Raw genomic sequence first — 27,906 nt, 5'->3', positions numbered from 1 at the left:
AATACAGCAAACCCATGTTAATAAACCACAAATGTTCTGGAAAAGCATTAACAAACTTCTTCATCCGGGACAATCAGTCACCCCTAACCCTCTAGGCTCTAATCCAGATAATCCCATTGACACTGCCAACTCCTTTAACTCCTTCTTTACCAATGCCATCCAGTCTCTTGCTAGTCATCTTACACCAGACATTGCAAACCTTCCTAATTCATCTGTAAATCCTCCACCTTCCTTTCTACTCCATCCAGTGCCCACATCCACTATTTGCTCTCTACTACGTAAACTTAAACCTTCCACCCCCTCAGCTGACCAACTCCCAGCAGAATACTTTCAAATAGGTGCTAAATCTATAGCCTACCCTATATCCATTCTTATCAATAGAACCATTAGTGAAGGAAATATCCCGTCCATCTGGAAGATTCCCTATATCATTCCTCTACACAAAGGTGGGAACTCAAATGATTTCTCTAATTTTCGTCCCATAGCCTTGCTATCTCCCCTCGCAAAAAATATGGAAAAGTGTATTCAGAAACAACTACTCAACCATCTGCTCCAAAATAAACTTTTGGCTAACTGTCAACATGGCTTCAGACCTTACCATAGTACCACCACTGCCCTGCTATCTTTTACAGATTGTATTAACAATAATCGTAACAATGGCCTTCATTCCTCAGCAGTATTTGTTGATTTATCCAAAGCCTTCGACATGGTTCATCACCAGCTGCTCTTGCATATCATGCAATCTCTGTCCCTTGACCCATTAACTATCAACTGGTTCAAATCTGACCTTGATAACAAGAAACAAGCAGTACTCTGGCACAATAATCTATCAAATCTCCTACCTATATCCCTTGGTGTCCCTCAGGGCTCCATATTAGGGCCACTCCTATTTTCCATCTACACTAATGATCTTCACTCAGCAATTCCTTACTCTACCTGCATTCAATATACAGATGACTCCACCATTATCTGCTCAGCTACCTCTCAAATTGAACTGCAAACCTTGACCCAGAATGCATTTAATACTGTGGAACAATGGTTTACTAACTGCCTCCTCCTTAATCCCAAGAAAACAAAACTGCTACTCTTCTCCCCAACACGTAAGTCCACCCCCATACAATTTTCACTTACATCCAACAATGGTACTGTTATCTCTCCAGACCCAACTACCAAGCTCCTAGGAATAACTATTGACAACAACCTCAACTTTGACACACATACTAACACCACAATAAAAACTGTCAACAAGAAACTTGGATCCCTCTATAGAATCAAACCTTTTCTCACTACAACAGCCAGGACTGCTATAGCCAGAACTCATCTCATCTCTGCTCTACTCTATGCCTCACCCATATTCACAAACCTTTCTAAAACCAACATTAACAAGCTCACTGTATCATATAATAACATTGCTAGATTTGCTGCTGCCTCCCCTTACCATACTCATTACTGTCTAAACCTTTTTACAACTTGATTGGTTAGAATTTCATCAGCATCTTCATCTTTCTCAGCTTACTATTGCCCATAAAAGCTTGTATCAACCCTCAAATACTCCTATTCTCTCAAGACTACTTACCCCCCACCATAATCCTAAAAACTTACGCTCAGCTAATAAACTACTGTTTAACACCTGTAGAGCTCATAACCTAGCAGGTGACTCCCTCTTCTGTAACACCGTTGGTAAACTATGGAATCTACTACCTACTGAACTTACAACTCTCTCCTCTCATACACTTTTCAAAAAGAAGCTCAAGCTTCATCTCAAAAAACACTGGTTATGTTCCTGTATTACCCCTGACTAATTGCTTTATCCTCTAGCATTAACCACCTGCATCAACTTCCATTCACTTTCTAACCTTTTATTTATATTTTCTTTTTTCTGAATCCTGGGACTTTAATCTTCATAAGTCTTCTTAAGTCTTCACATATATTTCCTTATTATCAACATTGGTAACTGCCTTCCACACTATACATTGTATATATTCTATGATGACTTTTTTCAAAACCTTACTTAAAATGTTTTTATCATATTATTCTCTAGACTTTTTCATGACCTTATTTAAAAATGTGTATCTTTTATTTTTATTATTATTATATTTCTCTTCTTTTCTATTTTGTCATTTTATATGTTGTTATTGTTTTTTATCTATACTGTTTTGCACATGGAGCTTTTCTCCCCGGGCCTCTACTGAAAATGGACATGTATCCAGCTAGACTAGCCCGGTCAACAAATGTAAAATAAATAAATATCCTGCCAGGATATAACAACCAGCCAGTCTTCAATGGTAAAGACTTGGTCCTGCTCATGTCTAACTCCCACATGACAACTTTATCTTATCATCACCTTTTACTCATCTAATCTCTTGTTCTCCCCCTTTTCTTTCCACCTCTTCTGTCCGTCTTGTAATTCTATATCATTTTATCTCTGGATTTTTTATTCGACACATAGTCCATGGTTTAAAAATCTTTTTAATTTATGTTAGCACCATGTCTCTTTCTGTTTAAATACTGTAAGTGTACCATATGTTTTTTTACCAAATAAATAATTTTATTTTTTCCTTTTAATTGTAGCTCATCTACAATTATGTAATGATGTTAACTGTTCTAATGATATTATTATGTGTTATGTATAACTGTTCATTTTTCTTATGCTTATAAACCTAACATGATTGTGAACTTTTTGGAGCTTTTCTCCTCCGGTGTACACTGAAAATGGACTAACCGGTTAACAAATGTCACATAAATAAATAAATAAAGTCTCTGGCTCCCATCAACACATGTGCCCAGGCTGCTGTGTCTCAAGATCCACTGGTAGAAAACAGCAGTCTGGGCACCAGTTTCTCCAGGACTTTCTTGCCCCTCCACAAAAAAAGAGAGACAGACTACTCAAACTGAACTCATAACTTTTATCTCAAAAAAGTAACTATATAAAGAAAAGGGGGGAAGGGAGGGTGCAACTACTGAGTCTACTTCGGTAGAATGAAATTTCATTTATCCAAAATCCATATCACTGAGACGAAAAGGCTGACAGCACTAGAACACCAACATCCCAGAACACTGACTTACCACTCCAGGTAAGCAAATGCTTGGCCATCCTAAAAAAAACATAAACCAAAGGAAATCAAACCCCCCCCCCCCCACACCCCCTCTAAATATACCAATTCCAAGATCACACTATCGCAGGGGTAAGGGTTAAAGTTAAACAGGATGGCCAAGAGTTTACTTACCTGGAGTGGCAAAGTCGGTGTTCTGGGACGTCGTTGTTCTGGTGCTGTCAGCCTTTTCATCTTGGTTATATGGATTTCGGGTAACTGAAATTTCAGTCTACCTAAGTAGTCCCCAAATACTGCAGCAGTGAGGGAATTTGAATGTGTGCTGTTACGTTAAGTGCAACTTATGCAATGATACTATGCTCATCGCTCTCACTGCTGCAGTAGGCTACAGCAGTGTGGGTAGACTGCCATAGCTTAACCAGGACCCCCTGAGGTATGCTCCTAGAAAAGCCTGTCCTTGACTTTGAAAATGAATACAGTTTGTAATGTTTTTGTAAAAGTATGTGCATAGGACAAAATAGATGTCTTGAGAATGCTTCTAAAGTCCACCTAATATGCCATCCAGAAAGACAAGGCTCTTTCGAATGGAGGCTTCCAAGATGGGTGCACACTTTTAGCTTTCTCAGTGTGAAAACAGAAACTCAGAAAAAGACAGACAGTGAAACTGCCTTTTTGGGTACATTTCAATAATTGGCTAATAAAGTACACTGCCTAGATGCCAGCAAAAAAGAAATTCAGAGAACCTGAAATAAAAACAATCTCAAAAGGTGAGGAGAAAACCGTGGCTGGGAAGCATCCTGCAGCTGTTCAGCAAAAAGCAGTTAAAGCTCCAACTTTGGTGCAAGACATGACTTCCAATAAACTGGAGGGAAAATAAGTCAAATCTGCTCAGAGTTGATTAAAATAAAAAAAATAAAAAACAATGAAGGAGTATATCAACTCATATAACACAAGGCTGAAAAATATGGAAGAATCTTTAAAAAAATATATTTAGATGAACAGATAAAACTGCAAAAATCAGAGGTCGAAATGAAGAAAAGGCTGGCTGAATATGGAACTACTCGAGAGGACATGTTTCAAAAAATGGTAGAGTAAGAGGGCAGAGCACATAGGATAATCTGAGATTTTCTGCGGTACCAGAGATACTGGAGCAAACATACTGTATTCATTTTATGAAACCACAAATATGAAACTGGACTGGTATTCCACAACAGGAGTTGTTAACTGAAAGGGCACATTGTGCGTATGTGCTAAACTTGGCTGTGATCCTATCAGCAGATGGCACTAATTATGACAAAACTTTGGCAGAAAGACAAAGTGCTAAAAGTGGTAGGCAGCAGAATGTTTATGGAGAATGATTACTCACTGTACACCAAGCAGAAGATAAGCAAATTTATTCCAGCTATCAGGGAATGTCAAGAAGCAGGTGTAAAATTCAAGTTGCTGTATTCATCTATTTTCAGAATATTTTTTCTTGGTGGGTCAAAATAATTTTTTTATGCGGAATATGCTAAGGAAGAAATACAAAAGTTTGTCCAGTAAGCTATCCAACAGAAAGGAATTTTGCTTCTTATTCTTCTGATAACAAAACCGATAGAGAGCCTATGCCAGTGAAATCTTTCTTTTAATATTCCAATGGAAAATGCTTGAGAGACAGAGAAAAGCACAAGAGTTGACTAGAAGAACCAGCAGTGCGTTACAAATTTACCAGAGTCTGGAGATGGGAGATGGAGATCAACAAGAAGAAAACTAGCAGCTCGGAAATTGATGAATAAATGTGGGATTACGAAGTATCAATTACGTTTGTGAAATATGATGGAACAAGAAAACCTGGAAATATAGGACTTTTTTGACTTTGTTAAACTTGTAGTGGACTCCAAAGCATGTGCCCTACTTCATGCCATTAATGTTTTGAAGAATATTTAGGGGAGGGTTGAAGAATTAACTGTAAGTAAAATAAAATGTTGTTAATGGTATTTTTATACTACATAGCATATTATCAAGCTGTTTCAGTTATTTTTGTGTGTAATAGAGATACTAAAGTAAACAGATGCCCCATTTTTCCATTTATTGTTTCTTTCTTCTTGTTCAGTGTTAAAAAAATGCAGGCATTGCAATGTAAAAAGAGAAAAACACCCAGACAAAAGAGTATGATACAAGAAAAATGTATACGCTTTTTCTTACTTTTGCATAGGGAAATAGTTGGATTAAGGCCCTTTGGCCTGATTTAATAACAAGTTTTAAGGGGAAATAAATAAAAGAACACTGAATAAAATGATAAGTTTTCTTCTAGCACATACATTTTCGTAGAACAATGTGGAAGGCTTGTGGTGAAGGGCAGCTGTGTACCTGGTTCTCAGGTTTCTATGGAGACAATCTGATGAGGGGCAATAAAAACAGAAGTCTTCTTTCTTTCAATGGCTAGGAGATGATGTTTTCTGAAAGCACTGAAGTTGTTTTCTACATCTGAGAGCAGAGCAAAGGTAAGACAAAAACAGACAGCACTTAAAGCAAGCAGAAGCACAGGCTATACTATACATCTTAGCATGGATAACTTTCATTATAATTCAAGCCTGTGAATGTGGCTGTCGATCTGGGACAATTGTTCCTATTAGTAGGATTAACCTTCATTATTTGAATATGTACATAGTTTTGTGTGTTAGTATTGATTTAATAGGTCTAGTGGGTGTTTTGGGGGTGTGTTTGTTTTATTGTTTGAGGATTTTCATTAAAACAAAAAGCCTTGTAAGATGTGACACGGGTTCAAATGGATATGACAAGAAACAACTGTATAAAAGATCAGCCTGCCAAACATTAGTTTATGCAAGCAACACAAAAGCTGAAACTACACATTTGAAAAAAAAAAGTTGTTGTTACACATAACAGGTGGGAATGACTTCTTATAATGACATCACTTTAAATATTATCTTTAAATGTGAATGATCTTATAAATATATACAAAAAAGAAAGAGTAGTGGACCATATTAAAAAATGCAGAGTCCAAACAGTAATGTTACAGGACACACATTTGTAAAGAACTAAGCATGTAAATTTGATAAAGAAAGAATTTCAGGATAGATATTCAGCGGAATATCTGGGACAAAGAAAAAGGGTAGTGCTTATATTAAATCTGAGAGAAGCTCCAAAAGTGATAGAAGAGGGGTAAAAACGATAATAATAGTAGATTTATAGTAGTAGGGGTCTACTAGCAAGGAAGGAGAATTATGCTGGCAGGTATTTATACTCCACTTAAAACTGCTACGATGTAATTTAAGAAAATTCTTGGAGAGATAATCAGCTTTCAGCAGGGAATATTACTTATAAGTAGGGTCTCTAATTTGAATTAGGGAAAATATATAACAGAGGATGGTCGATTTTTGAAGAAATTTATGAAAATGATTTTTGAAGAAATTTATGAAAATATTTGGTATGGAAGATGTGAATTCAGTAGTAGGAGGCGTTCAGAGAGAATTTACATATTATTCCCCAGGGTACAAAAACTGGGCTAGGCTAGGCAGAAATTATATTTCACGTCAACATATGCATTTAACTGAAAGATTTGATATGTATCCAATAAATATTTCAGATTATGCACTACTAATACCCAACATAAAAATGCAAGATAATGAGATAAAATGAGACGATGATTCCCCACCTATCTGTTATAAAAGAGGAATTTAAGGAATGGGTAGTGGAAATTATTTGGGAGTAATTAGAGAAGACAGAAATTTCTTTTGAAATTACAGCTAGAGAGTGGAATAAAATTAATGGAGTTTAAAACAGTGTGAAAATAAAAGAAAAACAAATATGGTTAAGAAGTAACCGTTTTTATTTAGTGACTGACAAAAGTGAAAGTATTGCAGAATAAGGGGAATCTCACAGAACAAGAACAGATGCAAATGCAGAATGCAAAACAGAAAATAAAGGAGTATCTGAATAATATGTATGAGTTGAGAAAGAATGCTGTTAAGCAACTATTTTTGATTATAACTCCAGAGCAAAAAAACTTTTAGCCTGACGGCTCAGGCAACAGAAAGTAGAAAGGGCTAATCCCAAGCTTAGGGAGCCTATAACAAGGAAAATAACCAGAGATCCTGTTGAGGTATTAAAAACATTTCAGAAATGTTATGAAAATCCATATAAAGCAGAGAAATGTGAAAATCAAGAAAAAAATACAAATGGAAATATAGAAGAATTATATATGCCAAGGTTAGAGGTAGAGGAGGCTCAACAACCAACTGTTAAAATAGGAGGAGATGAAATAAAATCATCATCATCTTCTTTCGGCTGTTCCCGTTAGGGGTCGCCACAGCAGATCACCTGTTTCCATTTCTTCCTGTCCTCTGCATCTTGCTCTGTCACACCAAGCACCTGCATGTCCTCTCTCACCACATCCATAAACCTTATCTTAGGCCTTCCTGTTTTCCTGTTACCTGGTAGCTTCATCCTTAGCATCTTTTTCCCAATATACTCAGCATCCTTCCTCAGCACATGTCCAAACCAATGCAATCTCGCCTCTCTTGCTTTGTCTCCAAACTGTCCAACCTGAGCTGACCCTCTAATATACTGATTCCTAATCCTGTCCATCCTAGTCACACCCAGTGCAAATCTTAACATCTTTAACTCTGCCACATCCAGCTCTGACTCCTGCCTTTTCGTCAATGCTACCATCTCCAACCCATATAACATAGCTGGTCTCACAACCCTCTTGTAGACCTTCCCTTTCACTCTTACTGGTACCCGTCTGTCACAAATCACTCCTGACACTCTTCTCCACCCATTCCACCCTGCCTGTACTCTCTTCTTTACCTCTCTTCCACACTAACCATTACTCTGAACTGTTGATCCCAAGTACTTAAACTTATCCACCATTACCAACTCTACTCCCTGCATCCTCACCATTCCTCTACCCTCCCTCTCATTTACACACATATATTCTGTTTTAGCCCTGCTGACCTTCATTCCTCTCCTCTCTAAAGCATATCTCCACCTCTCTAGGGTCTCCTCAACCTGGTCCCTACTCACACTACATATCACAATGTCATCTGCAAACAACACAGTCCACGGGGCCTCATGTCTAATCTCATCTGTCAACCTGTCCATCACCACTGCAAATAAGAAAGGGCTCAGAGCTGATCCTTGATGTAATCCCACCTCCACCTTAAATGTATCTGTCACTCCCACCGCAGTCCTCACCAATGTCACACTACCCTTGTACATATCCTGTACCATTCTTACATACTTCTCTGCCACTCCCAACTTCCTCATACAATACCACAACTCCTCTCTAGGCACCCTGTCATATGCTTTCTCTAAGTCCACAAAGACACAATACAACTCCTTCTGACCTTCTCTGTATTTCTCCAACAACACTGCATCTGTAGTGCTCTTTCCTGGCATGAAACCATACTGCTGATCACTAATCATCACCTCCCTTCTTAACCTAGCTTCCACTACTCTTTCCCATAACTTCAAGCTGTGACTGATCAGTTTTATCCCTCTGTAGTTACTGCAGCTCTGCACATCACCCTTATTCTTAAAGATAGGTACCAAAACACTTTTTCTCCACTCCTCATGCATCCTCTGACCTTCCAAAATTTCATTAAGCAATCTGGTTAAAAATTCCATTTCTCCTAAGCACCTCCATGCTTCCACTGGTATGTCATCTGGGCCAACAGCCTTTCCATTCTTCACCCTCTTCACAGCTGTTCTTACTTCGTCCTTACTAATCTGCTTCACTTCCTGATTCACTATCCCCACATCATCCAACCTTCTCTCTCTCTCATTCTCTTCATTCATCAGCCCTTCAAAGTACTCTTTCCATCTACTCAACACACTCTCCTTACTTGTGAGTACGTTTCCCTCACTGTCCTTTATCACCCTTACCTGCTGCACATCTTTCCCAGCTCTGTCCCTCTGTCTAGCCAATCGGTACAGGTCCTTTTCTCCCTCTTTAGTGTCCAATCTCTCATACAACTCTCTATATGCCTTATCCTTAGCCTTCGCCACCTCTCTCTTTGCCATGCGCCTCATCTCCTTATACTCATGTCTACTTTCTTCATCTCTTTGACAATCCCACTTCTTCTTCACCAGCCTCCTCCTCTGTATACTCTCCTGTACTTCCTCATTCCACCACCATGTCTCCTTGTCCTCCTTCCTCTGTCCAGATGTCACACCAAGGACCTTCCTAGCAGTCTCCCTTACTAGCTCTGCTGTAGTTACCCAGCTATTCGGTAACTCTTCATTGCCTCCCAGTGCCTGTCTTAACTCTTCCCTGAACTCCACCTCACAATCACCCTTTTTTAACTTCCACCATTTAATCCTTGGCACTGCTTTCACACTCCTCCTCCACTTCTTGATCACCAACATCATCCTACAAACCACCACTCTATGCTGCTTAAGTACACTTTCCCCAGTCACCACTTTACAATCTCCAATCTCCTTCAGACTGGCCCCCCTACATAGGATATCATCCAGCTGTGTGCATCTTCCTCCACTCTTGTACATCACCCTATGCTCCTCCCTCTTCTTAAAATACGTATTCACCACAGCCATGTCCATCCTTTTCGCAAAATCCACAATCATCTGACCTTCTGCATTCCTCTCCTTAACACCATACCTACCCATCACTTCCTCATCCCCTCTGTTCAATTCACCAACATGCCCACTGAAGTCCGCTCCAATCACTAGTCTCTCACCCTTGGGTACACTCACCACCACTTCATCCAACTCATTCCAAAATTTTTCTTTCTCATCCATCGCACACCCAACTTGTGGAGCATATGCACTAACAACATTCATCATTATACCATCAATTTCAAGCTTCATAAACATCACTCTATCAGACACTCTCTTCACCTCCAAAACACTCCTGGCATACTGTTCCGTTAGGATAACCCCTACCCCATTTCTTCTGCCATCCACACCATGATAGAACAATTTGAACCCACCTCCTATACACTTGGCCTTACTTCCCTTCCATCTGGTCTCTTGCACGCACAATATATCAACCTTCCTTCTCTCCATCATATCAGCTAGCTCTCTCCCTATACCAGTCATACTGCCAACATTCAAAGTTCCTAACCTCAAGTACTACACTCCTAACCTTCCTCCTCTCTTCCTGCCTTCGGGCATGCCTTCCCCCTCCTCTTTTTCTTCGGCCAACAGTAGCCCAATTTCCGCTAGCACCCTGTTGGCGAACAGTACTGGTGATGGTCGTGGTTAACCTGGGCCTCGACCGATCCGGTATGTAAATATGAAATGTTCTCCACATCAGTAATTTGGCAGTGGATTTATGCTGGATGCCCTTCCTGATGCAACCCTCCCCATTTATCCGGGCTTGGGACCGGCACAAAGAAATGCACTGGCTTGTGCATCAAATAAAATGATGACGTATAATCAATCTGCAAGAAAGTCTCCAGGAAAAGATGGTATTCCAGTGGAAGCTAGGAGGGAAGAAAGTAATAAAGATCTGGAAGGTTTTGTTTTACAATATTTTAAGGAAGCAGAAGCAGCAACAACCCAGAAGAAAGCGGTGGTAGCTCTAATACCTAAAGATGATGAAGACCCATCATCAGATCAACCTTCATATAGTCCCATTTCAATTTTAATTTTCATTGCCCCATCATTGGAGATAAACAGCTGTTCAGCTTTCCCGAATAAGTTTATTCTATCAAAATAATACCTGGGTTGCCTGTGCATGTCCAGAGTATGGGGGAATCCTTTTCCTTGATTTTTAGTTTCTGAATAGAAAACAGGCTGATTGAAGGATTGATTCAGTATACAACTTTTAGCAGCAATGAGGATTTTTTTTCTTAAAGTAACCTTATCTCTATGGAAAACCAAATAGGATTCACCCAACAAGAGAGCTTTCAATTCAGATATCATTCTTCCAGAAGCTGAATCAATAAGTAACACAAGTCTTCAACACTATGAACTTTAAATCAGCAAGATGAGCTGGTTCAAAGGGAGACAACGTTACCTTTCCTAGTACAAAATTAAGATCCCAAGTAGGTGCCACTGGTTTCCTAGATGGAATTTATATGCAAAACCCTTTATAGATTCAAAAGTAAGTAATAGGCAAGCGGCCCTTGTCGGCCATTTTAAGCCTAACCAATTTCCCTATTTGTGCTCAAAATAACCTACCCATTGGGTTTTATACCTGGCCTACCATCCCATGGTTCATAATTATATATTACCCCTATTGAAAATAGCTGGGATCATACCATGGGACCTGTGCATAAAATTAAGCATTTAGAAGCTGCTTCTGTCCATTAGTAGTACAGGGGGCAGGCCTAGGGTAAATGTTCTGTTTCTCATCCATATATTTAAGTTGCTTGAATATGGACAGGGATGAACTTTATTTTATGTGGATGGAGAGTCTGTTCCAGAGCAACAGTATCCGCTACAAAATATGCCTGTTACTCCAAACTATTCTGTAGATGTTTCAAAAGAGGTTTAGATCTCTTGACTGAGTATTTCTGATGACATTTGACTTACTGGTGTGCAGCAAATCCATCAGTAATAGGTTAGAGGATGCCTTACTTGCCAGACACAGGTCACCTCTTAGCAGTCTCATTGATGCAATATTTTTAGCTTTTCACAGCTCTTTTAGGATTGACTTTCAATAACCTCGAAATTAATATTGACCTTCAACAAACTGCTCGACCAAAGATAGTGAAAAAAGTGAGAGTTCACAAGCAGACATGCTGAAATGACTGAAAGATGAATGCTGATAGAGGAATAAGGTGGGTCACAGAATAGTAACTCACACAAATATTTAAGAACCAGTGATATATAACCGCTCATTGGGCCCTGCTTATTAGTGTGGCACCAAACAGAATTTTTGTTTTCCACTTTCTAATATAAGATTTTCTAGTCGCAGGTTTTCTTAACTCCTTTAGCACCCACTGCATGTCCTCATGAAGAAGGTGCCTAACAGATATCAACCAGGCAGTCAGATGCAATTGTTTAAGACTTGGGTGTATTAAAGTCCCACTGTAGGAAGCAGGACTATTCGACCCCAGACTATTTGACCCCAAATATACTCTTTTAAGTATTTTATCATTAAGTTATTAATCAATTATTCAGTAATAACACTGTTAATTTTTCATTGTAAATATATATTTTTAATACTGTTTTTATTTTATTTAAGTATTACATTGGTTAGTATAAATATAACATTTAAATCTTTAACATATAATAAGTGTTATGTTTTAACATATTATGACTACTGTTACTTTATAATATACTTTATAAACTTCTGTTTGTAGGTAAACATCTTACCCATTATGCCAACTGCTGACAGAGTACCAAAGACAAACAATAGCAAATATAAAATCTTGGAGATGTTCACTATATGGTAATGAGTGCTTGGAATCTTAGCAGGTGCTCGCAATGTTTGCACAGCCTTTCTTCTGTTATGTCCTGTATCAAAGTTGTAGCTTTTTTCTGATAAAAGAGCAAGGGACTAGACTAGTCACAAAATATTGCTCTGTATTACAGCCACTTTTCTTACATTTTCCGAAGACAGCTGTTAACACTGTCCTTATTAATTTCAATATAACATCACCCATAATCACGAACCTGGTACCTTGTTCTGTCTTTTTCGTGATTCTGAGGTAAAAGACTGAAACTGTAATGTTTGTAACTGGATTCCGAAGTATGTCTCCTGACATCCGCATTCCGTGCGATCTTGTCCTAAAATAAGTAGACAATCGGTTGAGAAAGACATCTGAGAAGATGTTACTTATACAACTCTTAGCTATCCTTGTTTTTTAGCAATGTTCGTGATTTTGACTCAAAATGGTGCTCTTCTCCACCCTAAAACTGAGAATCAACTTGAGGAAAGCACACTCAAATAATAATGGCAGAAGTTATATTTAAAGAGTGTGTCTGCTTTATTGTGTTAATAGAGCCAATAATTAAAATGTGTCGTTGATGTTGGCTTTTGTCCATGCTTACTTGTACCTTTGTCTCTGATTCAGGAGGTGAGAAATTAACAGCAAAGAAAAAGTGTACTTTTCTGACCTCAGTAAGTGGATTGCTCCTGGAATTCCTCAAAAGTAACAAAAACAACCACCACTGCCTCTTCACGGCACCACAGATGTGTCTTAAAAAAACAGCTGTGCAATCATTGTGCGTGTTAAAACTGTTGCCCTGATAAAAGAAAAGTACCCTTTTTTACTGGGGTCCAACCGTCTGGGGTCGAATAGGTCGGGGGCAAACTGGCAGGGTCAAAACGTCCTGTACCCCCCCCCATCTTGTGTGAGTAGATCCTATCTGTGAGGAATCTTGTGGTAAATGTTCTTGGCTAATTCCATAGGAATGAAAGACTGCTTTTGTCTGGGCTAGAAGAGAGTTACCACAATGATTTTTTGGGGAATTCTTTGGAATCTTCAGCATTACCATGGATATCATTGGAAAAGGTGGCAATACAACATTCTTGAACATACATGTATGAAAAAGCATTTTCCAGGCCTGCAAGAAGTAATGGCGCAGAATTTGTTTAGTTGTTTGTTTTGAAAGGAGGCAAACAGATCTATTTGAAGTACTCCCCACAAATGGATCAATTTCTGGAAGACCTCTCTCATTAAATTTCCATTCATGATGGACTGTCCTGGCCCTGTTCAGCTTGCCTGCCATTACATTTTACTCTGGTGAAATGTAGGAAGCTTCAAGGGTTAAATTATGCTTCAGAGCAACCTCCTATGTCACCACAGCCACTGCCTGTACAGAGGGTAAGTTCTGGTGCCTCCCCCCATTTATTTATGTAGCGTATCACCCCCAAGCAAAATCTGAAGCATCTGTTATCACAGACAGAGCTAGGGTTGGAAGAAAGAATGGAAGACCTGAATCTGAAATTGCAGTGTGTGAAAATGCTGGACCCACACAGCTTTTTTAAGAACCGCTGGATTATGCAACCTGACATGAGGAACTATGAGAATCGTGGATGCCATGAACCCTAGAATCCTGAGCTACTCTCTGGGTGAAGTCCGAGACTAATTTGAGAAGCTCAGGAAGATTTCCAGAAACAAGTCCATTTTCTCTCAGGTTAGGAATGCCTATCATAGGGAATAATCTAGATGGCATTATAGAAACACAGTCATGCGAGAAGGAATTAAACAGCATTTATGACTGTTGAATCGAAGCACAAGTTTAGAAGGAGATTTATAATCCATGAAAGAGTCTTTTGACACCTGGAAAAAAGACTGCAAAGATACGTAATCTAGGTAACCTAATTAATGAAAAACTAAAATTCAGCTAGCACCTACTGCAGCTCATTCAAAAAGCACAGGAAATTAGGTTCCCTTTACAGGGCCAAGCCATTCTTTACCTACTCTACCAGACAATCCAGAGCCAGAACCTATCTACTCCCAGCTTTTCTTTATGCATCACCAATTCAAACTAACTTGAACAAAGCTGATAAGTTAAAACTTGAGAGATATTATAATAAAATAGACAAATTTGGCATAAATGAACCAACCAAAACCCAACACAGCAATGCTTTGAAAGAATTAAATTGGCTTGAACTACCTCATTAATTATAACATTCACAAATAGTCACTGTATATAAACTCATCTACACACCAGAAAATGCACTGCACAAAAAAACACTCTGCAACCCCTATTCCAGAGATCGGAGATCTAGCAAAAAATCCCTTTTACTTTTAACTAAATTCAAAAACAATGTAGGAGCTTCTCTTTACTCTAAGCACGTCTCAAAACACTGGGACTCTATCCCATTTGTATTTAGTCTGATAGACACACTACTGAGTTTCAAAACTCAGCTTAAACAGCATCTGCGCAATAACTGGCTCTGTTCATGTACTATAAGCAGGTAGGCTGAATCATATATACACATCTCCCCATCTCACTACTTTTTCCTACATTTCTCTCAAAGTCATCTTAATTTTTCTACATGTATACACATTTTTTAACAAATAACTAAGAGCCCGATTCAATAAAGCCTGCACTAAGTGTACATGAAATGTATTCAAGAACATTCTTATCACATTTTTTGTGCTTTCTAGTCACCAAGAAAGATTACACGAAGTATACATGTAATCTACACTTTGTAGTAACCTTTATGAATCCCTGTCAATATTTAAAGCTGCAAAAATATCAGTAGGAAAACTAAAATTAGGAGGAAGAAGGTGTGAGTTATGTCTGTGTGGTCTGTTCACTCAGAACGGCGTGCATTTACTGTAGGTGCTATTGAATCCCAGGGTATGTATATTAAGTCTTTGCTAACCTCCTTAGACTCAGTCTCTGCTTTATCACCATACTTGTACCTTTTTACTCTTTTACCCTCCCAGTGACTGAAATAAAATAACTTTAAAAAAGCTACATTATATGTTCTCACAGATATGCTTAAAAGTATGTAAAACAAATTAGAATATTATTCAATTGCTGCAAATGTATGTATTTTCTAGGTGTCGTAACACAAACATGGTACTTCTTATGACTGTTTTATATGTAAAACTGTATGCATATTTGTATTGTTATGCCCCAGTTCAGATGTAAAACTTTATGTATACTTTGGGAGCTTCTCTCCCCAGGCCTCTACTGAAAATGAGTTTTTATCCAGTTGGACTTTCCCCAGTCAGTAAAAATAAATAAATAACAAATAAGTAAATCTAAATAAGAAAATATGTGATTGCCCTGCAATTTGCAATGAGCTTTCACTGGAGCTAGACATTTTGTAGATAACCCAAACAGTACTGTAAAGAACTAATAATGTGACCCAAACTCAAGCAATCTAAGAAAACCCTTGACCTCTGTGGCAATAGGTATGTAATGTGATGATGAGCGTCTTTTAAGTTTAGGGTTAACATGAAACCAAGAAGAACAGATTCTGACAGGTCAACATCTTAAACTTTGTAACTTAAACAAATAAGATGAGAATGGATAAACTGAGGACTGGTCTCCAAAGAAGGATCCTTCTTGGCACCAGAAACATTCTGGAATGGAATTCACCTTTGGGCCCCCAATTCCAAAAGACTTGCTGTCAGTGTAAGTAACTACGTACACTGAGATCAGGCTGAGGGCAAATCTTTTGGAATCTGGTCCTTGATTTTGAGGCACTGGTTCTAGGACTCTCAAGGAAGCATACAATGAAGAACCTGAGGAAAAAAAATTCTAGCTGGTTTGGAGGATGTGGGAAATACAAATAGCACTGGATAGATATACCTCCTTTTTGGGGAATATAATATTAGGTATGTCTATCCAGTGCTATTTGTAATCCTCCTGAACTACTCTCAGAACCCATTTGTCTGAAACAATCAGTTACCAAAGTTGAAGATTAAATGTTTATGGGACAGATTTGAAGGAGAAAGCAGGGAGGGGGGACGAGGAGAAAGCATGCTGGCTTAGTCATGATGTGGTACAGCCTTGTCCTTTTTTTTTCTGAAAGATCCCTACTTTTCTGTTGAACCCTCCTGCCATTTATTTTTAAATCCTTTTATATTTCTTTTTAGGTTCAGTTGGAAGCTTGCTTGTTTTGCTTTTTGAAAAAAAAGAACCACAGTTTTTGGAAGATTTAGAAAAAGAGGGCTGAAAATCTTAGTAACTCCCTGGACCAATTTGACACTTCTTCAAACTGTCTGAGCAGCAGAAGGACCTGGTCAAACCTCCTTGTCCAAAGGAGGATTCAAAACTTCAGATATTACTTCAGAAAACTGATTATGTATCCAGGCAAAATGTGTCATAGTAGCTGTAGCCCTGGACACAGAATCAACACAATAATGCACACTCTATAAATAAAGTTTAGCCGCATGAGAAAGAGATGCAATACAAGGATTCAGAAAAGATACCTTCTGAGGTCAATGCGACAGAAAGGTAACACATACTTTAGCACATGAACTTGGTAATTCAGGATTCTGTAGGCTACAGTTGAAGAAGAAAACATTCTTTTTCCAAACCCGTCTAAGGCTGTACCATCCTTGTCCGAAGGTGAATGATTACCATTGACAAGAACTTTAATAGCAGCTGGAAAAGTAATAGAAATAGCTGTTGTGTCAGGCTCAAGGTGAGAAAACAAGTAATGTTACACCAAGGAATTTTTCAAGTCTATCTGCCTTTTTAGGGAATGAAGATTGACTATCACGATTGCTGCAGGCAGAATCAAAACCAGACTGCAAGGTTGACATAATAAAATGAATAGGTGTAGTATGTGGCATTTCCATTTGTAACATATCATAGTAACTCCTTAAGCAGGGTGGAACATCCATTTCTTCCCACAAAAATACATTAATCATACCTGACACAGTCTCAAAATAAAAAAAACTCCTCTACAAGAGAAACTAAGGAAACACTCTCCTCAAAATCAGAGTCAGGAGCTTGTGAGGGAAATATAGAAGAAGCCCTGTCCCTGTTATTACTAGAATATTCAGGATTTGTAGAATTAAGCGTCATGTTTAAATTTCCCTGCTTTTCCACAGGATTCCCCTTAGCTAAGGTAAGTAATTCATCTTTATTAACAGACACACTGTTTTTAGATGAAATATGTCTAACTTTTTTTTCTTTTTAATAAGAAAGAAGACTACCAATCAAAGGGTGGCACATCAGTCTCTGGAAATAGGTTTCTTACCCTGGTCATGCTGGGAAGAACCTCCCAGAGAAATACCCATACCCACAGAAAATGGTTCTTCCATTCCCAGTATGGACAATGGAACAGCCACAGAGGACATGGCTAACCCTCTGTCCGTAATGATGGGAGGGACTACACCAGGGGGTCCCAGGAAACGACTGAGTATTCTGAGGAACAAGCTGTGGCCACTACAGTCACCTACCAATGGTGGAGGCTTAGACTAAGTCCACAGTGTAGGCAAGCAATTTATTTATTTTTTTTTCTTTTTAGGTTCAGCAGGAGAAGGAACCACAGAACCAGTAACAGTATCTATTGCTCCTGCTGAGGGAGAAACCTGCTTGTCAGTATAAGCAGCTGAACTGAGTCAGTCAAAAGGTAAGCTATCACTCCAGTATTCACAAAAAGTACATACACTTACACCTCCCTACACTATCCCCCAAATATCACAAAAGTAAATGCCCAAGCAGTACACTTTAGGCCCCCACATTTCTAAAGTCCCTTTAACAGAAAGTGTCACTGAATTGAGTAAAAACGAAGGTACATTGTGACAAAGTGTAAATAAGCATCAAAATATACATACAATCACTTTAAACATATAATTCCTCTGTCAAACTCATAAAAAGTACAAAAGCAGCACTTTTTTCACAAAAATGCCCCAGACCTATATAATCAGGCCAGCTACTAAAAATAACTCACCTGATAAATAATTTCTGCTAAAAGAGTCAACACAGTAAATTGCGGGTATTCTTAAATAGACCTGGTCCAAATCTCTGTAAAAAAAAAAAAAAAAAATTAGAAACAAATATAATTTTTGTGTGGAAGGGTTCCCCAAACAGAAACTACCTGCCAGAAACTTAAGATCAGAGCCCACAGTCGAACATGTAAAGCCCAGAGGACGTTGAGTAGTACTGAAGAAACTGGTGCCCAAACTGCTGTTTTCTACCAATGGATCTCGACACACAGTAGCCTGGGCACATGTGTTGAGGGAAGCCAGACACTTTTGAAGACTGGCTGGCTGGTATATCCTGGGCAAGATTGAACTCAAATAGCTATAGGCTACTATAGCAGTGAGAATAAGGACCATCTATTTTTCCACTAAAGTGCATATTCACATGAAAATAACTTGTATCCGGTATTCTCAACTCCAAAAGCATGTTAGACAGGGCTAGGTCTTCTCTTCACTACACTCTGCTAATAAGGATTCTTTCTAAAGCAGTCTGCCTTAATTTCAGTAAGAATACTCTGCATCTTCACTTTCCTGTTGTACCGAAGCCCCAGAAGAAAAGGGAGATGGCCGAGGATTCTAACTTCACTTCACTTACTGTTGTTTTGTTGGTCCATATTGAAGAAAACAAAAATTAAGATACAATGTCATCATACATAACAGAAACAAAGTAATAGCTTTTACAAAATATCTGTAGTAACTCATTGAATATAAACTGCACAACTGGTGGATGACAAGTCATTAAAATGTAAGCAATTCAACATTAGCTCATTACATATAATCCTTTCTTAGTGTAACTTTCACAAATGTGTCTCATTGTCAGTTAACTCATTAATGCCTATGTGGTGTGGAATGTTGCACCTCTTACAGCCTACACACATCCTTGCATTCCAGAGCATTTTCTGAAAAATCAACTTAAAAATCATACGATGATCCCAGTTACCTCTTTCTTTCCCTTCACACCTCCAACATTTACTGTCTGCCTGAGGAAAAATTCTCTGGAGTGTACTTGGGGTATAAAAATATCTATGTAAACACTTCCAGGCAAAAATCGAGAGACAGATATATATATATATATATATATATATAAGGCTTTCCTACTGCAGGACATCCTAGATTAAGAATCTTAGTGTCAATTTATTAATGAATCCTTGCCCTTTATAATTCTGCCTATAATAAGCAAATAAGTCACTTTGTTAAAAAGTCAGCCCCAAAAAAGTTCTGGATGCCATAAGTTGCTATGGGTGTTAACTGGAAGTGCACAAAACAAGCACTACAGGCTTGAATGAGTTAAATATTTCCAAGTTTATAATTTTGTCCTTTATTCAGCTAAAATGTTAGTATCTACTATCATGACTTCTTTCTATATCCCTTCCCCTTATCCATATCTAGCACTTCTCCCCTTCCCTTTACCCGTACCTATCACCTCTCCCCTCCACTTTACCCGTACCTAGCACTTCTCCCCTCCCCTTTACCCGTACCTAGCACTTCTTCCCTCCCCTTTACCCCTACCTATCACATCTCTCCTCCCTTTACCCATACCTATCACATCTCTCCTCCCCTTTACCCGTACCTATCACATCTCTCCTCCCCTTTACCCATACCTATCACTTCTCCCCTCCCCTTTACCCATACCTAGCACTTCTCCCTCCCCTTTATCCATGCCTAGCACTTCTCCCCTCCTTACCCATACCTATCACTTCTCCCCTCCCCTTACCCATACCTATCACTTCTCCCCTCCCCTTACCCATACCTATCACTGCTGCCCTCCCCTTACCCATACCTAGCACTTCTAACCTCTCCTTTACCCATACCTAGCACGTCTCCCTTCCCTTTACTCATACCTAGCACTGAGTTCTGTCACCACTAGGTGGCTCATTTTTGCTTGCTGCTGCAGTATTTACTGGCCAAAATAGAGCCTTTTCATGAAGCCATTCCATACTTGGGACAGAAATACTTTTGTTGCACCTCCTTATAATCAATTTTTGATCAGCGGGGAAAATGTATGTATAATAATCACTGAAAATCTATGATATCACTTAATTCCCTGTGAACACCCTTTTAACTGTAACACTGTTCTTAACTTTTTGTTGTCGTATTCTCACAAAGAGAAAAGTCCTCAAAAAATCTCTTTTAAATTACCTTCCCTACCTATATACTGCATCATTTTCACTTTTGCTTGCTCAAACTGGGCTACAAGTGTAGGGTTTAAGTTTCCTCTATATTCTTATAGGACACAGATTTATTTATTTACTTACTTTTTGGTAACCAGGTAGGTGGACTGGTCCAGAGAACTTTTCAGCCACAAACCAAGTTTAGAGGAAATAAATAGTGCAAGTAAACTATACTCTTCAAATATAATGCATCATTGGGATTACATAGGTGCGAAACTTCCAAAAGTTCACATACAGTTATACATTTTTACAAAGTAAACCTTTATATACATTTCACATACAATAGCAGGATTACATTAGGTTTCACCACTTCACCTGGGTTGCAATACAGTTAACCTACACACAATTGCATCTTAAAGGTTTAAATTTGAATTTCCTTAGGGGTAACAAAAAAAAAAAAGACTCAAACAGAAGTGAACAGAAAGTACATATTACAATGATAGGCCCAGAGACCAAGAGTAGAACAGGAGTAAGAAGCGTTAGATGCAAAATGAAAATAGTTGAGAGACTATAAGCATTTTTTTTGAATGTTTTAGCCTTTTAAAAAGAGTTTATCCATGCAACCTCTTTGAAGAGGCAGTCTGAAAATGACTTTTTAAACTTGGTAAGAGGATCCTGATGCCTTGTCTCAGCTGGTAGCTAGTCCCAAAGAGCTAGATCTGCTCATGAGAAAGATCTTTCACTAATTACTATTTTTAATGGGAGACAACCGAGTGATATTAAGGTCTCTTAGGAATTCAACAGGGAGTAGGATGTTTCAACATTGGGAGTTTTCTTTTCAGAGGGGGACAGTATCTGTCATTTAGAATTTTATATATTAAGGTGCATCAAAGGCTGTTTGACCCATCAGTAATGGGTATCCAATTTATGCAATTTAAAAGATTGGAGTGGTGTATGTGGGTGTCAGCAAGTAGGACAAATATGGAAACTGTATTCTCAGTGACGGAGTGCATAAAGATTACAAGAAGACAATACTTGAGCCTATTAAGAAGGACATTCTTGGCTGGTGCTTTGCAGGCAATAAAAGACAGTAGACGTAATATCTTATAGCAGAGTGTGGTGAGAGAACTTTACTAATGGTATCGGTGTGCATTGCAAAGCTTAATGTAGAGTATTTGTACTCAGTTACAAAAGGAATAATATAGCTGTCATTGTCTAAGATAGTAAGAACAGGAAGTTAAGAGCCTCGGTCAGGGGAAGAAAACAGCATGTGTGGTTAATTTGGACTTGATTTTATTCAAACCATTGACAAAGACCACAGAAGGATGAACCTGAGATTGTAGGACTGTGGAACATGTGTTTGCCTGGAGAAATAAAACATCATCTGCATCGATAGTAAGGTTAAGTTCAGTAAGACATTCATTAATATCATTAATAAATAAAGAAAACAGTAAAGGACCTAGAACAGAGCACTAGGGATAGATGTTTTAAGTGCTCCATTAGTAGTTATTAGACTAAACCTGAAAGGTCCTGTTGTCAATGTAGCTATGAAACCAGGCAATGACATGTTCTCCCAAATAGAATTTTTGTAGCTGATTAAGCAAAATTTTGTGGTCAACAGTTTCAGAGGAACAGATCATCTGCACAGCAATACCGGCTGCAAGGAGACTATCATTTAGGTTGCAATAGCTATTGTCATATGCTGAGAGTATAGTGGTGGTTGTTAATATATTTTTATTGCCGGTTCCACTGACAGAGATAAAGCCCTAACAATTTATAAAAAATCCTTTCAAAAGGTTATGCAAGAGGGCAAAGACTGGAGACAGATCAGCAGTCTTTATGAGTTTTGGGGCTGGTACCTCGGGAAGTGGTATAATGAAGGCATGTTAAAAAATGCTGGGGGAACAATTCCTGTGGTGAGAGTTTATAAACATGAGTTAGGGGAGTTGGCTAGTTTGTCTTCTCCTCCCTAAGGAAGTTAGGGTGGAGTGCAATGAAGGTAGAGATGGGGGGGGGGGTTGAGTTCTTTAATATTTTTTTTTAGCTTTCTTCTCAGAAACAGCACTTGAAGTGGAATGTGGCTACATACTCAGCAAGAATGCACATCTGAGATGGAGGTTTACACTGAATACTTTGTTAGTCAGAGCCAGGGTTCAGAAATGTGCCAGTAATGGTTTCACTAGAAGAGGTGATAATGTTTCTATAATCTTATGATGAATTAGTGTTTGAGTTATTTGTGGACAGTGGAGTTGGAAGACTGTCTTGTTAGGTGTTTTCTTTCTTTCCAAATTTTCTTTGGATTATTGGTAGCAGACTTTTGAAGATAAATTGCTTTGGCTGAGTTTGTACCTATTCTTGTTTGCCTTCGTAAAGACTGTTACTTTTCACATAGGAGGATGTTACCAGGGTCTTCTTTCCAGGCAGACCATGCTTTGTCCCTTTGTCTCATGAGATTCTTGATTTCTGTAATATGCCAAGGACATTTCTGACTTCACAGCCTTCTGTGTGTGTGTGTCTAGACAGCACAAAGGGTATCAATAAAGTATAATAAGGCACTTTCAGGGTTATCATTTTGGTAAAGGGGAGATCAAGTGATAGAATTAGAAATTACGTATCCATTGGTACTCTGCCAGTTTTAATTACAATGCAGTTTTTGGTATTTGCCTTTTCGCCAGATCCCAGACATGGGAACAACAGTTCTTACATTCTCTTTCACAAGATCCCATACTTGTCTAATGACGTCACCTTTACGATATTTTCTCAGTACATGCACAATGGCATCACATCACTTTCCAAAATCCTCTGTTTTCAAATCATGTAAGAGAAATTGCCAGTGTTTCAAAACCCAGCTTAGAGTCCTTGTTGCCCAATAGACAATATTATGGTTAATGGCTGGAAATCAAAAGAGGATAGAATTTATAATAAATGGTCAAATCTGCATGCTCACTGGTCATGCAGGCCTTGTCAATTCTTGACCACATCTAAATCCTTGGCGAGAAAAAGGTTTACCCGACATGTCCCCCCTGTAACAACTACTACACCTGTTAATAAAAAACGTTTACGCATATAACTTAAGGAATTTTTCTTGTCTCATAGCCTTTCATAGTTAAACAATAATCACACTCTGTTCACTTGTAACCATGTACCAGTCACTCATAACTTCTGTTATTCATTGCTGAAATGTTAGAATTTCCAATAAATTCTCCCTTAACTCACATTACTCTATTCCCAGAAGAACATAAATGATGAATGCGATGATTATAATCCTCAGCCAGCAGGTATGCTGACAGGTTCCCTAAGATCATCTTTTTATTATATGCATGCTAAACCAATTATTCATATTTAATTGAAATGGAACCCACTGGGTGCCATATATGTATGCTTAAAGGCAATTCCTCTTATAAAATTAATATTGCTGCCTTAAATGTAATTTGGAATAGAAGGAGAGAATTATACTGGCAGGACAGTTCTAGCTTTAACACAAACAAATACTGAACTTTTGATAAATGCTTAATACACACACTGTATACCTTCTTCTTCTCTTTCGGCTGTCCCCATTAAGGGTCGCCACAGTAGATCATCTGTTTCCATTTCGCATATTGCTCTGTCACACACACACACACACACACATATATATATATATATACATATATATATATATATATATATATATATATATATATATATCTATATATATATATATATATAGATATATATATATATATATATATATATATGTATGTATGTGTGTGTGTGTGTGTATGTATGCGAGTTTCCTGACATGTGAAAGAACTTGCCAGTTTCCTAAAACACATACCACTTTGCAAGATCACTTCTTACATCAGCCTGAAAACAATGACACGTATTTTTAGCCCTTATTTCACACAGTCAGTTCTGGTACTATGCTTTCGCAACTTATGTATGTACAATATTATAATTAAAAAGTGCATAACTAAGTAAATTATATAACTCAACCAATATTTTAATAGTAGAACATGAGATACACCTGTATCCATTGGTATTCTGTCAGTTTTAATTACAATACAGTTAGAAGATTATGTTTGTGACCATTCGCATTACTTACAACAACTTCACATACTCAGCATTTATAAAGACGCATTATGCTTCCCAAACCTAAAGGGCTATAATTCTTAGTTTTTTTGAGAAGATTATCTTATTCCCTCTAATTTGCAAATAATATTTCAATATAATTTAATAAATTACAAGGTAAAAAGAAGCACCAGCCATGGACATATTTCTGATGAGTAATATACACATATACATACGTATCCTACAGACTGCTAGAAGGTGATCTGTGTCTGGCATTCAAGGTATCCTTTGACCCATTACTAATGGATTTACTGCACATCAGAAGTCAAATAGTATCCGAAATATTCTACAACATCAACAGAATGGTTATGAGGGACGGGTACATCTCACAGAGAAAAGCACTACTGTGGAACAGACTCCCCATCCACATGAAACAAAGATTATCTCTATCCATATTATACACAGCTTAGATATGGAAAAAGAAAATTTACCCCAGAACTGTCCCCAGTACTACTAATGGAACGAGTCAGCTCCTAAATGCTTTATTCCATGCATGGGTCCCCTCAAATTATCTATGGTATGATCCCAGTTATTTTCATTACAAATAATGTAAAGTTATCAACCGTGGGATGGACAAAGCTGATCTTTATCCAAATGGTAGGTTATGTTGAGCACAAAATGGAAACTGGCCAGGCTTAAAACTGCCCACAAGGGCACCTAGCCTAGTACTTACCTATGAACCTATAACACTAGACTGCAGTCCATGAAACACACACAGTGTGTGACAGAAACAAAATATCATCGTAACATGCGGAAAGCAATGGAGGATAGGAACAAACACTGTAGTCTCAGATTCATGACATCCAGGGTGTGGACAACTGGTATGGTGCTTCTAAAATAAGGCATTAAGAATTGCTACATGGTGTGTTGGAGCATAACTGGCAATTAACATCTGTGGCATAAACCTCTGAAGATGAAACATACTGTCATGCACTCTAGCATGTAGGTGACACAGGCAGGTACACTGACAGGGGCTCCCTAAGTACAGTAAACTCTCAGTTAACTGGTACACAAGCAACCTACAAAAAAATATTGAAGAAATACAGTACAATTTTCATGTGTTGCATTTTCTGCCCCCCCCTCGCAGAACCATACCTTACATTTTTAGAACTTTAGAGTTTTAAAAAGGAAGATGGGAAAACATTCTCTCTCTTCCCAACCTAAGAACAAGTCAAACCAAACAAATAGTATAGGGTACAGGTTTAGTCAGGCCTATTTTTAATAGTAACTGTCAAGCAATCAGAAACTACAGTTATCCGGCATCTAACCAATCCCCATGGGTGCCGGTTAACTGAGAGTTTACTGTAGTTTGAAGATATTCTTGCAGCTCCTGTGCTGCTCCAACATGAACATGGCCACTCTGAAGGAGAAACACAGTAATTAGGACTATCCATAGATACCTGTGATATAACAGAAGTAAACAGGATATATTACTGTGCAGCTAAATTAATGCTGATAAAGTTCTACCACAAGAACACAGGGCAGTGAGGGAAAGGAAGGGGAGAAATCAAATATCATCATGGAAGTATAGAATAGAGAAAAATCTAAAGCAATTAAGACAAGAAGTGTCACTGTTAGAAGGGAATATATCAACAAAAATACAAAGAAAGATAGATGTGATAAAAGTAGCGTGCAGTATTAGAACAGACTAGAATCTATCATGCACCATCACAAATAATAAATTAAAAATTTCAGCACAGGTGGAAAAACTTGGAAGATATACATATAAATATAAAGGTACAAAATAGGCAATTTAGTGATGACCCCAAAAAGTTGTATACAGAATTGGGAAACAAGGTAAAAGGAATTGAAAGACCACCAAAAAAGAAGAAATAGATGCATTTTGGAGAAGTATCTATGAAGATCCTGTGGAACATAACAAAGATGCTAAATGGATAGAAGGAACAAAAGAAAGAATAAGAAGTTTAAAGGTACATGATATGAAATGGGATGAAGTAACAGCCAGAAAGATTGAAACAAAGTTAAGAAAAGCCTCTAACTGCAAAACCCCAAGCCCAGATGCAGTACCTAACTTCTGGTTAAAAGTATTAACATCTTTGCATGAAGACCTAGCCATGAGTAAGAACTATTTATATGTGCACCCCAAACAGACACCACTCTGGCTAACAGGTAAAACAATGCTCCTACTTAAGACTGAACCTGCAAGCTACCCCAAAAATTATACACCAATAACTTGCCTTCCGACAACGTATAAGCTATACATGGATGTGATGCTGACAGAGTTTATAGTCATTTAGAAGAAAACTCAATTATGGCAGTAGATCAAAAGGGCAATAAAAGAAAGTCATATGGAACAAAGGATCATTTGTTGTTAAATAAAATCATATTGGAGAACTGTAATGGCATGGACTGACCACAAAAAAGCATTTGATAGTATCCCCACATTCGTAGATAAAAGAGTGCTTAAGATACACCCTACAGTGATTGACTACATTACAGTGACCATGAAACAATGGCAGACCACTTTGCAATTAAACCATGATGAAGGACAAATTACTATCCCAGGGATAAAAATTCAAAGGGGGATAATTCCAGGGTGACTCTCTGTCACCAATGCTATTCTGCCTTGCCTTTAACCCATTAAGTTGTCTACTTAACAGCTTAAGCCATGGCTACAATTTGGCTCCTAGAAAACAACAAAGTCTAAAGACTTTTCATCTTCCATTTGTCGATGATTTATAATTGTATAGCTCATCAGATAAGAAACTGAAAGCACAGCTGCAGGTTGTTAAAACTTTTTCAGATGATATAAGAATGTCATTTGGTCTTGATCAATGTGCAAATGCAACCTTTAAAGCAGGAAAACTGCATCACCAAGAAAACATCAGTTTGGGACAAGAATGTGATATAAAAGAAATTGAGCAAGAGGGAGTGTATACATACTTGGGAATTGATGAAGGCTCAGCAATAAAACACGAACAAGTCAGAATAAAACTTAGTAAGGAATACTTCAGAAGACTTAAATTAATCCTGAAAACAGCACTGACATCTAGGAACAAAATCCAAGCTATAAAACAATTTGCTCTTCCTGTCCTAACTTACTGTTTAGCCCCAAAGCATGTTGGATAAATTAGATATTAAAACAAGAAGGATGCTTCATGCTCACCAAATGATCTATAAAAATCAGTGCATACTAAGATTATATATTCCCCATTCCAAAGGAGGGATGGGCCTCCTTGAAATTGATTACATGCACAGATCTGCAATTCTGGGATGCCACACATATCTGCTGACGTCACAAGACCCAAATGTAGTGAAAGTTTTCAAACATGAGAAGAATAAATCTAAGATGAC

General features: G+C 38.1%; 1 protein-coding gene across 6 annotated transcripts in view; it reads right to left on the bottom strand.

Annotated features, from left to right (window-relative positions):
• Nucleotides 1–27,906, bottom strand: part of SYTL3 (synaptotagmin like 3) — a 1,329,495-nt gene that overhangs the window by 689,939 nt on the left and 611,650 nt on the right. For 4 of the 6 annotated variants that reach the window (XM_044061986.1, XM_044061992.1, XM_044062000.1 and 1 more), the window contains one exon: nucleotides 18,340–18,413. The exons of 1 other annotated variant lie outside the window; for it this stretch is intronic. The gene's annotated coding sequence lies outside the window, so the exon portion shown is untranslated. Of the gene's footprint in view, nucleotides 1–12,645; nucleotides 12,670–18,339; nucleotides 18,414–27,906 lie in introns of those variants that run through there. One more of the 6 variants, XM_044062010.1, reaches the window with a different exon arrangement.

Source organism: Protopterus annectens, chromosome 1.part0, assembly GCF_019279795.1.
Source record: "Protopterus annectens isolate FY-2018-M chromosome 1.part0, PAN1.0, whole genome shotgun sequence".
NCBI classification, from domain to species: domain Eukaryota; kingdom Metazoa; phylum Chordata; order Ceratodontiformes; family Protopteridae; genus Protopterus; species Protopterus annectens.
The sequence above is the reverse complement of the archived record's forward strand: the minus strand, read 5'-3'. Positions and strand labels throughout refer to the sequence as shown.